The following is a 17036-nucleotide window of genomic DNA, read 5'->3' as shown; positions in this document are numbered from 1 at the left end:
CTGTTCCTCCATCTGCAAGACAGAAGCAATTACATTCAGAAAGGTGTTGTGAATCTTAATTTTTCAGTTGCACAAAACAGTTTTAGATTCCTAAATGAATCATATGAAAGCCAAAGCTGTAAAAAACATTTTCAGCCACTTCTCTTTATATAGCTGTGAAACTCCTTGTTTTGTTATTTTCCCATACACATTTCCTATACTGCCCCTTCTGAGAAGGCCTGTTCATCCAATTAATGTCAGCAGCATGAAAAACTGCATCCAGCCTGCCCCCAACACTCAATGTCTACATTTCAGAGTGCTGGCAAGCATGAAAATATACATAAGCAAAGGACAAATGTGCCAGGAAATAAATCCCATAATTTCTGAATACACAGCTCACTTAAGACCAGCATTAGTGGTGACTCCAGACACATACCCTGCCTGGCCTCTATGGGGCCAAGTTTTTGCTGGCATCTAAAGGGAATTACTTCAGTTGAGAGGTTAGCTCTAGGGTTTGGTAAGACTGACTGTGAACTCTTCTGCCCTCTCCACAAGAAGACCTGGAGGTGTAAGGATTGCAAGGGCAGCCTAAGTCCTAATGCAAGTTCAGTCCTTCCCCAAGTACTTGATCACCAACTGGAAAGGAAAGTTATGGCATACACTGGCCACATTCTGCCATCATGCAGTTCTGGGGGATGCTGGAGGTCGGATTTCTAAGTTTGCAATAATTACAATGTAAACCCAGACTGCTGTTCACCTGTGTACAGATAGGAGAGGCATGGAGTAGAAATATCTTTGTGTGGATTACAGGTTCAACTGAGAAGAAACACAGTGGGGTCTAAGCTTTTAAAAACTGCAAAGAAGAATGGTCTGAATGGAAAATGGTAAGATAATGGAAATGCTCCTGCTGAGAGATGTAACGTAATTGAATTGGATATCTGCTCTGATTTTCAAGGCATTGGTAATTAATGACTAGCATTTGGAGAATGTCAGGTAGATAATACAGCAGTTAGAGGAGCTTTCAATTTCTTCATCTTCTGACAACTTGTTCCACCCCCATCCCTTTAAACAGTATAAATCAGCATCAAGGGAATGCAAAGGTGTTTTATAGCAGTGTGGTCTGCTATAAAGGTGCCCACCATTAGATTAGAGGTCTGTGAGCTGCAGAGGACCTTCAAAATCCATGATCAGGGACTGACAGCAAAGCAAGCCCTGGAGATTCACCTGCACCTCTTGTGTCTGTATGGAAAAGGTCTCCAGGAAGAGAGAGATCAGAGCCTCACTCTGCAGAGCCTCCAAAGCAGAGCAGCTGGAGGCTGTGCAGATGTCTCCTGCCCTGCCCCCATAACTTATTCAGAGAAAAAAACAGAGGAAAAAACCAACTATTAATGTCAAACTCCACCCTTGATACTCCTTGTACAATGTATTCTTGTAATCCAGTCACTTAGTTTAACTCTACACTCTACGGATGATTGTTACAGAGCTTGTGAGCTCAGTTTCTCCATGTAAATGTTTACTGCTTTCGATACTGCTTGTTGATGAGTTCTTCATTGATGATAACAACTCAACAGCTTGCCAATTAAAAAGTAGTTAAAATAATTTCAGCAATCAAGCCTTAATCTCAAATACTCTCCCTCCTCCCAATTTTTATGGTTATATAAAAAAATAGGTTATTATTTTCCTAAATTCTCACTTCTGCTCTTTTCTAAAGGTAAGGGTGGAGGGAAAAGCAGATAATGAGCTGTGCCACTAAAAAATTTGCGTAAAAAATCCCATTAAAAGTACAGTGGAATTAGAAGTCTAAGGAGAAAATCAGAGATATGTAACTTTAATCTCAGTCTGTTAAAGCCAATGTCAATGCTACATGCAAACACTGCAGTTTTACAGATTTGGAGTATGAACTTTGATTTAAAATGCTTTTGTGAAAGTGCCACTCTAAAAAGCTGCTTCAGATCCTTTACCAAACCACAACCAAGATAAAATTTCCTTTCTCTACATTTCAGCTCCTCCAAAACCTTGATTTAAAAAACATGAAATTCTGTAGTCTGGGATGCCTTCTATCCAACAGTGTCAATAAAAACTCTAGACTGAAGCACAGTGGAGATGGTCAGGGGTCAAATGTGCTTGCAGTGGGATCCATCAGGGCTGGGTATTCTGCAGGGGGCCTAAGATTTCATATCCTCTAATGTTTTTGCCACCTGATTTCTGAATAAACAGGCCAGTGGGAATCTGAGGCTTAGAGAGAAAATAGCATTGATATTTCCCTGACCTGCCTAAAGATCACGCTGTGCCGATCAAACATACCTGACTGGTACCTCTGGGACTGATCCCTTTTACCGACTGGCACGCGGGGGGACAAAACCACATTTCTCACCTTGTTTGCCAAAGTATCTCCTGGGGCTCACTTACTTTAGAGAAGACTGAGGAATGAGGAAATTCAAACAAGGAGGTTTAAACAGTAAGGATGATTAGCTGCTCTAACAGCTTTCCAGTAGTTGCCATTTTGCACCATTAAAAGTTTTTAAGAAAAGAACAAATATGTAATTAGAGTATAATGACTAGTATAATATTACAATAATAGTAAACTATGCTAGCAATACTAATTAATGTTATATTGATAAGGATTTTTAACATGGACTAAGTAGTTACAAGCAAAACTGTATTTTTACCTGGACATCCTATTCTTCTCCAACTGAGACCAGCTGCCCCTGTGAGATGGTTTTGCCTGTATCACTGTGCTGACACAAGAGACTTGTGCTGAGCACTGTTGTGGCCACACCAGGGAGCACCATTCGCACTGTCCCAGGAAGGCAACCCTTTCTGCCCATGTTCTCTGTGGTGACTGCAGGCTCAGGGTAGTCCCCAGCCCCCCGCTCGGCCCAGGCAGCAGTGGGGGAGATATTAAACTCTGTAGCATTAGCAGGAGCTCCTAGACTGAGCTCTTTCAGGGCTCAGTAACTGCATCTACTTGCAAGAAAATGCACCCTGTCAGCTTCTCCAGTTGTGACTGTGGTGCTATCTGCAAAGTGTCCTCACAGCCACAAATCCTTTTTTCCTCTGGAGTGCCAAGACAGCAGCCCTCAGACCCATTATTTACCCCTCTCTGAAGGGTAAATTATCTCTCATCTGCCAAGACCACTTTGTGGGCTGAAGAGTTGACCATAAGCACCCTTTGCCCAGCCACAGCATTGCCCTGCTCAGACCCCTCACTGCCTGCCCCTGCTACTGAAAATCCATCTCTGGTAAATCTTTTTGCTAGGAAGTGCTGGTCTCAGCAGAGTAGAAAGCTGCAACTTCCTCTTACTCTGTGTCTACCACATGGCATTGCTTCCCAAGGACCCATCACCAACAAGTGGGGAAGAAATATGGCTTACCAAATTTCCAACTGCTAGAAAACGGAGAAACCAGCACAATGCACAGAGCCCAGATGAAATCTGCAGGAAGGTTATCATATGGAGAATCTGACCCACAAGATACTCTGGAGACTAATTTCAAAGAAGCAACCTCTGAGTGAAGCTGAATTAGCACACACTATAAAGCAAGCCATCCTGGGATCTTGCAGGTGGATTAATTCCTACAGCCACTGTCACAGCATCCTGAGAGAAACTCTGCTCATTAATGACTCTTAAAAAGATATTATGAAAATATGTACCACTCCCCTACATGGTATATATGCGCCTAATGACATTTGAGACCAGAAAATCACATTACAAATATGCTCTACAGCTGTAGTGCTGGCTTGGGAAACTGAGCTTTTATGGAGGACAGTGCTTCCCCGTTGTAGGTGTTTTCTGCAACAGTTACTTGGAAAAAATATTTTATGCAAATTAGGTACATTAACAATGAGTTCTGTAATAGTCTTTGGGCAATTAAGTGCTCATTCTTGAAAGCCTGATTATATATTTTATCTTTCAACCAGTAAGTGCTGCTTTTTTAAACACTGGTTTCAACAGTACCTTACTTGGCCTTTTCTCCCTACTTTAACTTGTTTTAAATGGAATCTTAAAACTTTTCAAAAGGTGCTAAATTGACTGCTTTATGTATTGTTTCATCAGTATAAACATGGTAATGATGTCTTCCCAAGTCATCCTCCTGATCTGCACTGACTGTCCAGAACTACCTTTATGACAAAGAGCTCAGTCTACAGAAGCATCTCAGATGCCCAGGTAGCTCACAGAAGTTCTGTAGGAATGGTTAAACTGAGGGTCACAAAAGTTGTGATTATAATTCACTTCAACCAACAGACCGTGATTCATTACTCTGTTTAATCAGACTGAAAACTACAAGGTATAGGACATCTTAGCTCAGTAAAATACTGTGCACCTCTGAGGCCTACATCATGACATTCAGCCCATGTTCTTAAGAGTCAGCAAAAGTCCAGTGACAAGAAAGGAGGCCTTGCAGTTTTGATGTCCACCAACATTTTAACTGATGGACTGGGAGCCTCCTGGGAGTGTTGGTGCGTCCTGCAACAAGGAAGTTGCAGATGGGTTTTCACCCAGAGAACCTGTGCAGCCCAGGACCTGGAGGGCTACATCTGCCACCGAAAGCTGTGTCCATGTCAAAGCCTCTGCCCTGGCAAGGACAGCTGCTTCAACATCTGCTAGGGAAACTACCCTGCAGCACACTGCCTCTGAACCTGAGACTTATGCTAGTGTAAATTTGGCAGTGCTCCTCCTCTTTGCACCCTTCTGTGCAAAGTGCTGTGTTTTCTGTCTGTCTCTGCTTTCTTTTAAAATTTGCCTATAAAATATAGTTTCCATCAGCAGGATCTTATCCTGCCCCTTTTTCTTGTGAACTCACAACAAGATTATGATGTTAAACAGCTGCTCCATGTCAGAATGAGTGGAACAGTCTGCCTGCCACTCGTTCTTCCCTCTCAGGGGTTTGCGCAGCACCTTGAGATAAAGAAAACAGAAACCAGCAGCAAACTGACCTATGCCTATTCCTCTAAATTTAAAATCACTACTAGTGTGTTCATCCTGGAAACCAATAATAACAGGCCTAAAAATCCCTACAGTTGTAGTCAGTGCCATTTGTAGAGTAACAGTAACAATAAAGCTCATTTTTCTGCATGCTCCTAGCAGAGTACCATGGAAAACCAGATCGGGAACTAGTAAAATAGAGGTATGATTATGATTTACTCCTTGAGAAACTTCTGAGAAAGGAACAGCTGGCAAGAGAGTATTTATGTGCTGTCTGAAGGATGATACCTTCTACCAAGGCAGCCTAATCCATAAAGAGAGCAGCAGGATATCAGAGCTGGGTGCATAATAAATTGGAATCCTTGAGTGAGCCTGAGCCCTTATGAGACTGAAAGTGCTGGTAGTACTTTTCCTCTTACAAATAAGAAATTATGACTATTAAATGAGACATGCTGATGCACAGGATGCACTCCAAGGCAGCCACAGACGGCTCACTAATTGTTATGGTAGGTTGGAGGGAGGAAGAAGTATTATACGATCTAAACAAAGACCAATACCTTATAATGCCACAAAACACACAAGAGCCAAAGATAACCATTTTCAATCAATATGAGAGTGTGGAGTTCTTTGAAAAGAAAATTAACACTTCCTCTTTAATGTTACCCCTTCTTTTCCTTTTTTTCTGTAGAAAACCACAGTGGACATGGCATTCCTGACTTAAGAGGATTTCTATCACTTTATCCACACATACCTGATGTTGACAGCTTTGTTCTTGTTTCTTCAGACACATGCAGTATATACTTTAGATTGAAATAGCAGTGTCAATCTGATCGCACCCTATGACTGTACTAGTGTCAGCGAGGTTATATATAGGTGTTTATCTATAGAATTTCTACAGCGCCAATCACTGAAGCACTTCAGCACCTCAAAAGTGTTACTAAACATACCCTCACAGCAGCCCTGATCTGTAGGAGCAGGATATCCTATCCTCATTTTGAAGAAGGGCAAGATGGAGATGGCATGCCTCACTCAAGGTCATGTAGGGTAGCTATGGAGAAATGAAGAACCACATCACATTCCTCAGTTCCATTCCTGGGTGTTTGCCTAAGATGAGCAAACATGTATAGAGAAATAACAAAAAATTTGGTACGAAAGCCAGTCTAATCCTTCAAGTTTACAGCTCTGAGACATCTTGGCCCTTTCAGCATCTATCAGTTGTTACCCTGACTGACCCCCTGTCCTGGTTCCCCTCAGCTTTTGGAGGCTTCTTCAATTGCCTCCCTCTGAGCTATCTGTCTCTCTTTCATCTCAGCTCCTGCTGCTCCAAGCTGCTTTCTTGCAGCTCCCATCCTTAATACCTTAACATGACACACAAAATCTTGCTCACTTGGACTTGAAACAAGATGATGGTAGGGACCAGACACAGTATATACAGTATAGCAAAAGTGTGTAAAACCAGTGCCATGTTGCCAAATGGAACAGCATCGCTACATGTTTCACTTTCTTTAACTTTTTTAATTCAGCGTAACTACTTTTAATGCTTTTCATGTATGCAGATATCATTACACACTTGCCAAGTGCAATATCACATAAATCAACTCTCTCCTTTTGCTGGGATCCCTGAGCCAGGCTTTCTTGTTCATTCTCTGCCATGCCCAAACTTCCCAGTCTGCTCCTGCCAGCAGGCACTGCTTGACCCTTAACAGACTTTTAAAATACAAGACAATCAGCAAAGACCAGACCATCTCCTGGTTCTGTGCACTCAGCCACAGCTGAGCAAACCCTCCACACCCTAATTTACTTTCAACCTCAAGTCCTTATTTTTGCCATGAAATCCTTAGAGAAAACATGCTACTAACAACTTGGAATGTACATACAGATATATCCTGCGCAAGGAGCACTCACTAATCACAGTGTTTTGCAAAGTAATTTTTCTATATATTTTTCTCAGTTTATTTGCCAGTTGAATCACCTGCTCTAGAATTTCTTAAGCTACTATTTGCAAAAAGGTTTATCTAGGCAAAGAAATATATTGTTGTCTCTTAAAATTATCCTTAAAATTAAACACACACACACACACACACACACACACACACAGACTTTTACAGGGGTTACCAAGATTTAATTTGCATGAATGAATATTTGACTGTTTTTGCAGATCATGCTGAAAAAGTGCTTGTAAAGTCATTGAGACTCATGTATTCCTAGCAAAAAAATCACTAAAGAGAGCTTTTTTTAAAAAATGTATTTTACCAATGGTTTAAATGAGATTACTCATATGGAAAATAGTATTCCTCTCCCTGAAAAGTGAATCAAAGGAGAGAAGGGAGAAAATAATTTGTATCAGTATGTTTTCTAAATCTCTTTAACTAATTTGAAAAGTTTATCAGTACATAAAATATTTTATGTTAAATTCTAACATCTGGCAATCTCCCAGGACTAGTACTAAGGCTTTCACAGAGGGATATTTTTGGCTTCATGATAGCCAAAGTATCCTTTTTCCAACCTGAAAACATTGGACTCTGAATCTGTCACTGGTCCAAGACCAAATATTGCTTGTCCTGGGCTTTGGGCCAGTATATCTGGGGAAAGAAATCTCACATTTGGGAAAATAAAAAACTCCCATTATTTCTCAGTTTCTTTTTCAACTGGTGACTCTTTGATGCTATTTGGAAATCTAAAATCTTGGAAGTGGTTACTGAGGGACTGGATTTATTGGGTGTTGTGTAGGTGAGGTAGCCAAAGGTCAAACTTTGGTCTATCACATGGTGATTGCAACTATCTGCAGTATGGTTCAAACAATTTATCTCACAGATATTGTTATTATCTTTATTTCATTATTTCTTTACATTGTACATGCAAACTCCTTTAACAAATAGCTCTAGAGGATGTAACCTCCTATTCTTTTTTGTTGTATTACAGAAAGCAGTAGCAGACTAAGGGGAGAATAGCTTTACTGCTGCACCCAACACTCTGTCCAGTTTTACTGGACGTGCATTGCCCTGAGTCTTCTAAACAGCACATACTCCCCTGCAAGGCAGAGGTGCATGCCTGTGCAGCAGTGCAGGGTGAAGCTGTGCGATAGCAGCTGCCCACAAGCAGCTACTGCCAAGCCACCCAGCAGATGGTGACGAGCCATGGGCAGGCACCAAGGCAGCTGCTGGTCTCACACTCTGTGCTCAGGATGCAGAAGGCCAAGGCTGGGCTTAGTGGCACCACAGATTCCTAAGAGCACAAGTGTCTAAGGCACCAGCATGTGTTGAGGTGCAGGGAAGAGGGGATACGTGGTGGGGGCGTAGGGAAGCCAAGAGGCATGGGCTGGGCTCCTGCATTGGTTGAAAGGCAGATGGAGTAACAGGTATGGTTGAAAAACTTATTGAGGGTGAGAACGAGTTTGTGCAGAAGGCAGGGGAAGGACAGAGATGCAGGCAGCCCTGCCTGTGGGTCTCCCAGAGCTGCTTCTCCTCTGCAAAGAAGGCACATGAGCAAATGAGCCTAGGGAACATCCTGAAAGAACACCTGCCATGAAAACACACTGACAATCCCTACTTGTTTTACTCACTGTATGACACACTTTATTTAGGAGAGTCATTTTGCTTCAAATGCAATTAGTTGTAAATGCTACTGTTCATCTTAAAACACCTGTTATTTTGATCAATAGTAAAAGCCTACACACCATAGTAAAGACAGCAATGTTGGGCACAAAGACATTACAAAATCTATAGCCTGACCCTTTAAAACCCAACTTGAACCATCAGATTTGACTTATGAGACTAGGAACGATAGTGCTTCATGCAAAAAGCATTAGGTTAAGGCTGGATCAGGCTAAGTTGCCAAACACACCCCGGCATAATTAATCAAGAATATTTCAAAACCAGATCGCCTCCAAGAGGTTATTGATCTCCTGTCACGACACGTTTTCCTCATGAGGTGTTACAATGCTATGTAGCTGAGATGTGCTGGCGTGTATTTTTCAGTGACTAAGCCTTGATCTATCTTCCTGGATTTCTGCCACTGGTGCACTGACATCTGCAACTACTCATGTTTGACAGTCTCATGCATGAGCTATGTGGCTTCCAACTTGGATGGGATTAGTATAGGAGACTTTCAGAATACTTCAAATGTAATTGAAAGCAGATAAATACAAGGGTCTCAAGAGGGTGGCATGCTTTTTACAAACAGAATCACATTAAATCATGTGTATAAATGCTTGGACTAAGAAAGATCTCAGTGCTAACCAGTATAGTATGCAAGAAAGTGTTTGTCCTTGCTCTTAAATATGTATGAATCCTGATAACGTCACTTCTTTCTAAAATCCAAACACAGTACATGGCTGAAGTGCAGTTTAGACAAGCATGAAAAGCAACACGTTTGGGGAGAAGGGCAGGAGAAGAGGAATGTATTCAGAGACTGACAGGTGCTCAGCCTTTCACCCATGCCTGCACAAAGGCATTCATATCTTCTGTAAACCATCCCTGCCAACAGATGAGAGCTGAAAACAATATACATCATGTAACCACAGGTTATACTGTTATAGTGTCAAATATCAGTAAATTAGAAGTGATGTTTTCTTTCAGAGCAAAATCCAACCTCATTCCTTACACAGAACACATTTCTATGTATCTGTTTTTTCTCAGAAAATGTGGACATTGATATTGTATCTGCAAATGTATCCTGCACATATTTATTGAATACTATAAAATAGAAGATGCAAATAAAACTGATGTTAACACTGCTGTAAAGAGTTTATCTTTCACATTTGTTACTTTTTTAGACTCTGAACTCTGTAAACATAAGTAATCTTGCTTTAACACAGAGCTTGATAAGAAAAAACAACAAAACCTTTCAGCGGGAAATGGCCTTCCTTGCAGTCAAATACCCTTTTGAGGATTACAGTGATGGGCAATATACAAACATATGACAGAACAGTGATACTGAACATATACAGTATCAAAGGGCTCCAAGATGAGCAGGTTGCAGTAGAGCTGTGATACCCATAGTATTAAACCTATGGGCTTCTCTGGGTTCTCTTGCAGACTCTGGCCTGATTTTTTCTTTTCAGTTTAATGTTGGTATGCCTGTCTCTGCTTCCCTCACTTACAGCTCTGTCCCAAGCCAGGCTGATCTCACTGAGCTGTTAGTGACCTGCATGGCTTTTCTATTTTAAATGTGAAAAAGGAAGGAGCACTGGGAAAAAAAAGTGATTCTTCTTACCACATAGTAGCATTTTTCCTAGCAAGCAGAGGAGCAGAACAGCAGCAGTCACCATGAGAGAGCAGTGTGTGCACAGCAGGGTTGCAATGAGATGAATGGCTTCTTACTCTGTTTGGTATCACAGCTCCTATCATGGAGTAAAGTCCTCAACAACCTCTGCTCCATCCTCCCAAGGCAGTTAAAGTGAAGTAACCCTTGGTTTCCTTCCCATGATGCTGATAAATGTGGCCTAAAAAATTCATTACTTTGGTGATAATTGTAGTATCATAATGCATTTTTGGCACTAGAAATTTTATCTGTATTCTCCTAGTGCCACAGGGATTCCAGACAGAACTTCTTTTGCAGCACCTGCTCTTAAAGCTGTGCTATCAGTCTTCTGTGAAGTTCTGTCATGTATGCTCCAGCTGGTCTGAATTCTTCTGTGCTGTGGGATGGATGCCAGCACTGGGACAGAGGTCACCCACACATGCAAATGATTCATGAAAATTCTTCTTTAAACATAAGAAACATTTTTTTTACTCTGAAGGTGATCAAACACAGGAAGTGGCTGCCCAAAGAGGTTGTGGAATCCCCATCCTTGGTGGTATTCAAAACCTGACTGGATACTATCCAAGGCCATTGGCTCCAGCTGACTGTGCTTGAGCAGGGGGTTTGGACAAAACAATCTCCATGGGTGCCTTCCCACCTCAGCAAGCCTTTGATTCTATGACCCTAATGGTTTGGCTGTTATGGTCACTGGCCTTCATAGCCAGTCTTGTCAGCCCCTCAGTGTCTCTTGTCCATCTCCACTCCCTGGACAACACTGGGTCTGAAAGAAGTTGCTGCATCAGAAAAAGAAGGAGAGATGAACCAACCTGACCTGCAGTATTTCTGGCCCTCTGCCCTTCAGAAGTGTCTCTTGAGTATTTTCTCTCTCAAAGACTCTCGATAGTTTCTTAATAGAAATGTAACTCACCATTTTTTAACTGGGGAGCAGAAAGATGTCAAAAATCCCCAGTTCTACATGTTTGCCTCATTGTTAATAGTCACACTAGTGGTGTGTGAATGTGTGTTTGAAGCAGAAGATTATAGAAATGCCTTTGAGGTGGGAATGGACTAACCAGCCACTAGATGTATTTCATAATGTTAGCTCTAACATTGTTCTGTTGCAGTCCCCAAGTGCAAGCATTGCAGCATAAACCCTTTTAAACAGGGAAGATCACTACAAATGTGTAACTGAAGAATAACTGTGATCCCAAGTTGCCTGAGACTAACTCATTGACCTTATACTGGGGAATGGTGTCTGTTGGGAATAGGAAAAGACACACTTAATTAGGAGCACTTGAACTCCATAGCAGTGATACTTTCCACTAGGAAGAAGCACTAAGGATAACCCCATTGTTAAGAGAAAGACGTGAGAACCATCTCATGTGCATCAGGCAGCAGTGCAGGTATGGGAGCCAGCATAGTGGGCTAGGCTGTACACAGGAAGCTGGATGAGAGAAGGGAGACCTCTTCCAAATAGCAGGCTAGCTGAGAAAGGCTGGTTAGAGCCTCTCTCTCCAGAACTGGAGCTGCAGCCACCTCAGCTGTGCTGGCTGAAGACTGGCTCAGATTTGGGTCAGTGCCAAGCCAAGCCAAGAAGGTATGAGGAGCCCATGGTAGAGACTGGAAGGGTGGCAGCTACTCTCCCAGAACTGAGAAGGACTGACTTAAGAGCATTGCAAAGGCAGGCCAAAAGAAGAGGAGACTTACCTAATACTGTTGGTTTGTTGTACCTCCCCCCCACAAATAAGACTGTATTTGAGTTAAGACCTTGGAGCCACTGCTAGCAAGTAGTTAAGCCCTGCTGCTCAGGGGCACCCACGTGTGTAATTCACTTCTGCAAGTTTCTAGGCAGGCTCTTGTGCCAGTGTTATTTTCAGCAAGAACACCAAAGTGATCGAAGCCGGCCTGTGTGACTGGCAGCAGCGCTGGGCACAGAGAGGGTACATCATGTACACACACTCTTGTTTCTCCTTTGCTGCTGCTGCTGCAGCGCGTCCTTAACAGGTTACTAAACTCCGTACTGGCACTTCTGCAGAAGGGACCTGGCAGTAGAGTAATATTTGTATTTTAATTACTTGACCTATTGGACTGCCTTGTTGGGCAGGATTCTTCAGCCCTATAACCAACTGCTTAATGAGCTTCACTATTAAACAAAATCAAAATAATAGGAAAAGCTTGCTGCTCTGCTGTAATGTCCACGGGCAGAGGAATCACTAAAAAAGACTTAATATTACCTTACGGTCCTTAGATAAATCTTAAACTTTAAACAACTATCTCTTACACGTTCTCTAGTGCATGAGACTGCTTTGTCATCTCAGGAATATCAATTACCACTTTGCCATTCACTGCAAAACAAAGGAGTTTTGCAGTGAATGGCAAAGTGGTAATTAATACAGAAATAAGAATTATATTCTATAATAATAATAATAATAATAATAATAATAATAATAATAATTTGGAAATAAACCAAAACTCCAAACTTTTTAGCAAACTGGGACAAGAAGTGGAATAAGAGACACTTGACAACTTTATGGGATCAGCTGTTAGGATTACTAGAGCATAATTCTTTGTAATGGTCTTATTAATTAAAATAACTTCTGACTGTCAGCATGCTTTATAAAAATTCCAATTAACCCTTACAATTTCTTGTTTCTGTGAGACAGTGGGGAAGAGAAATAAAAGCATTTTATCAGTAAAGACATGCATACAGAGAAAGAAAAAACATCTTGACTAAACCAAAGCAAAAGGCCAACAGTGAGGGATTTTGAACTGGAATACAGGTGCTGGCAGCGCCTTCCACTGGGCTCAGCCCACAATAACACTCCCTTGTCAGAAGGTCAGAGTCAGAACAATATTGGTGGGAAGTGCGCAGCTAGTTAGGGGCATCAATGTACTGACCTCTTACATTCATAGCAGCAGAAGAAAATCATGTGGATAAAATCCAATAGTTTAGGCACCCTATCAAAGCTGATTATTTTAAAACTTTTAATTGAATGTGAGCTCATCTGCCTCTCTAAATGTCAATGTAAACAAGCTAGAGGGAACATGAAAAGGCCAGAGGAATACTTGGGCTGTTGCCTGTTAAATTTATTGTTCTGACTCCTCTCTTCTAGTGAAAGCAGAGAGCAACTGGGGGCTTAAAACCAGTGGACTTCAGTTTCAGGGCAACTTAGTTTCCAAGAACCTGAGCCCAGGCTTAGCAGCATGCATCTTAGTGACTCATATGGTTGAGATTCAAGGATTCATGGCAAGTATTCAGTTAGGCACATCTCAGAACGCAGAAAGGATGCAGCTCCCTGACTAGGGAGCCACAAACATCATCATAGTATTTGTGAAGGAGTTTCTGTACTGTTTCCCATCTCCCCTTCCCAGGAAAAGTCAACAACATCTTTAGGAATAACCACGAGTCTAAAGAAGCTAATAGAAACAGTGTGTTTTAGAAACAGAAGCGAGTTTTTGTAACTATAAATTATTTACACACAGTGTGTAAGTGGCAGCACTAACACCTGTGCCTTGATCCTTCAGGAAACCCCTAGTGACCCTTTGTCTCTGCTGGAAGCTGAGACACAAGCTCCTATCCCAGAAATAAGGACTGAAGCAGATCTCTACTATACTTTCCCCAGGGTACTTAACAGATGATGGACTGTTTTGGCCAAAAAGTGGAGAGGCTTTCTCACTCTGCATCTGGGAAAGGTCAACAGCCCTTTTGACCAGTAAAACTTTTCTAAGTGTTGGGAATTGCAGAAAATCAACTTACAGCTCTTTTTGTGGTGTAAGGGTTAATACAAAAATATTTTATTTCTGTGAAACGCAAACAATGTGGATTTAGTCCTTTTAAAAATTTTAAAGTAAAACCAACTCTACTTTTCCAAATAAAAATAAATTGAAGTATTTATTTGAGTCAATCAGAAACACCTTTTTACATTAGGAAGTATAAAAACATAGAATATCCTGAATTGGAAAGGACCCACAAGGATCACTGAAGTCCAACTCCTAACCCTGCACAGGACACCCCAAGAGTCACACAATGTTCCCAAGAGCCTTGTTTAAACACTCCTTAACTGTGTCAGGCTTGGTGCTGTGAGCACTTCCCCAGGGAGCCTGTTCCAGCGCACAACCACCCTCTCCATGAAGAACCTTTTCCTAATATCCAGCCTAAACCTGCCCTAACACAGCTTTATGCCATTCTCTTGGGTCCTGTCAATGGTCACCACAGAGATCAGGGCCTGCACCTCCTCTTCCCCTCACCAGGGAGCTGTAGAGAAATATGAGGCCACCCCTCAGTCTCCGCTTCCTCAGGCTGAACAAACCAAGTGACCTCAGCTACTCTTCATCTGGCTTCCCCTCACTCCACCATCGTGGGTGTTCCTGATTAGAAAGGTGTGAAGGCTGAAGGCAGCAATGCTGGTGCTCTGCCATAATTCCTTTGGCATGACTTTTCCAGCTCCTGAGTCCCCTGAGCTGAACTGGCTTTCTGAACTCTAAGCCTAATCCTAACAATAGTGGAACCTTGGTGCTAAGGTTGAGGTTGGTATCACCATGGGTGACCCAGATTAGAAGGGTGTGAAGGCAGAATTGTTGGCGTTCTGCAGTGATCCCTTTGCATGACTTCTGCAGTCACAGTGTCTCTGGACCTTTATGATTTCTGCCTCTCTGAACCTTAACACTAACTGTAATGGAACCTTGGGGCTGCTTCTGAGGTCTCCAGCACAATGGTGGCCCAGATTAGAAAAGTGGGGAGGTGAAAAATGATGGTGCCATGTTGTGATTCCCTTGACATGATTTTCAGCCTCAGTGTCCACAAAGCAGTAGGCTTTTTGTCTCTGAGAACCATAACTTTGTTTGAATTTAATATGTGACCAGCCCTGGTGGTAATGTAATTGACCAATGATGTTGAAAAATGTCCTAATGCCTGCTAGAATTCCTTTAAGAAGAACAGATGCATGTAGTGGGACTGAAATATAGTTGAAATTGGAGGAAATATTTGGAAGATCTTGCTAAAAAGTAATTTTTCATCAAGGCCATTAGCACTCTATTTGTCAAAGCATTCAGAAAGCTCCTTAATTTTGTTGGACTCATTGCTAATGCTGCTGCCTATGTTGGGACGGTAATAATCTCCCATTTAACAGGAAGCCATATTCTTTCATTTTGGGTGAGGATTTGTAAATGGCAGTCTATTCATTCATTCATCAATTCCAGATGTATTTAATAGTCCTTCAAACTGAAAGTGAGAAAACAAAAATTAGATTAATTGTAATATGGCAAAAGTCTTCATTATTTGATACCATGCTTTCTGCCCTCTAAGGACTCCTAAATCACTTCAACTACTGTTTTGGTGCCTTGGTTGTACTGAGAGCAGGGAAACCTCCAGCCAACTTTATTCAGATGAGCCATCAAAAGCTGAAATGTTCTTTCTCCTCCCACCTTTCACCTCTTTCTCTATAAAATCCCTTTTCCCCTTTCTGCTTCCAGCTTCACATTGCCTGGACACGGCTCAGCCTCTCCACTCTCACTCCACCTGTGCTGAACAGTGCGAATATGGGTGTTAACAAAGTCTTTATCAGTGGAAGACCTGTCTGGCTTTTGATAGGAAAGAAATTCCCTGCCCTATCTTTCTTCTTTATGCTCTATTCTGGTATCACTCACAAGACAAGGTGTTGCTTCATTCACAGACACAGCACAGACAGGCTTTATGGTGACAGCGCAGCTATGAAGTCCTCCAAGGAAGATAGCCTATGGAGGTTGGAGAAGAAATATTATTGTTCAAGGATGTTCTGGTTTAAATTGTGGACTGGGAGAAAAGAAATGACCCACATCATTGACATTTTTAACATTGCAAAAATCTTTCAGGGACAGGAAAAAAAGGAAAAAAAGAAAGCAGTGGCAAAAACCAAGCCAACTAGACATCCACAGCTCAGGAACAAAAGAAGGGTAGGCAAGGTGCAGAAGTCCCTAGAGACAATGCAATGCACTTCATAAGTGCAAGTTCTTGCTATTAATGTGGCAAAAAAATATTTACACTCTCTGCTTACTTCTCAGTAGAGATGGGCAACTTACCTTGCATCTCAAGCAGATGTATGCATGGCAAAAGCACAGACAGGCGGAACAGAGCAGATGGAGAACATGTGAGTCAAAGCACACTCTATAAACAGATATTACAGAAGTAGATAGGTAGAAGACTTTTTTATTAAGTGCTCTTAGCATTTCCTTAGAAACCTATTCCTTTAGCATAAGTTTCTTTCTTGTAAGGAACCAAAAAATATTTGCTTTACTGATTGCTTTTGTGCAGATAAAAGTTTTGGGAATCAGACCTACAGGATGGAAGCTCAGCACTACTAATGATGTTTCTGGAGGATGCATGTATCTGTAGTTGACCTTGGTGGGGCATCTGGTGCCCACCAAGCTGCTCTATCATTCACCTTCCCAGTGGGACAGAAAACAAGATGGAAAACAACCAGTAGGTTGAGATAAAGCATTTTACTAAAGCAAAAGTTTGCATGTGCATTAGTAAAGGAGAAAAAAAGTTTAATCTCTACTTCCTATTGGCAAGTAATGTTCAGCCACTTCCCGGGATGCAGGGCTTTAGCACACACAGGGGTTGCACTTCACAGGGGAAGATGAACATTGCAAAATAACGAATGCTCCACATTCCTCCTCCCTCCCTTGGCTTTTATGTCTGAGCTGACATCATATGGTATGGAATATCCCTTTGGTTAATTTGGCTCAGCTGGCCTGGTTGTGTCCCCTTCCAGGAACTTGCCCACTCCAGCCCCCTAATGGGAGGGGTTATTGTTAAACAGAGAGTGATGATGCTGTGCCAGAGCTGCTCAGGGAGATGTTTTGTATTTATATAATTCCTTCCATTTTCAGTCTAAGATACCAGCAATTTTA

The 17036-nt window shown here is 41.8% G+C and overlaps 1 protein-coding gene across 1 annotated transcript in view; it reads right to left on the bottom strand.

Annotated features, from left to right (window-relative positions):
* AIG1 (androgen induced 1) overlaps window positions 1-17036 on the bottom strand; it is a 123462-nt gene that overhangs the window by 13976 nt on the left and 92450 nt on the right. The gene's annotated exons all lie outside the window — the stretch shown is intronic.

Source organism: Camarhynchus parvulus, chromosome 3 (genome assembly GCF_901933205.1).
Source record: "Camarhynchus parvulus chromosome 3, STF_HiC, whole genome shotgun sequence".
NCBI classification, from domain to species: domain Eukaryota; kingdom Metazoa; phylum Chordata; class Aves; order Passeriformes; family Thraupidae; genus Camarhynchus; species Camarhynchus parvulus.
Note: the sequence above shows the minus strand (reverse complement) of the source record. Positions and strands in the feature narration are given on the sequence as shown.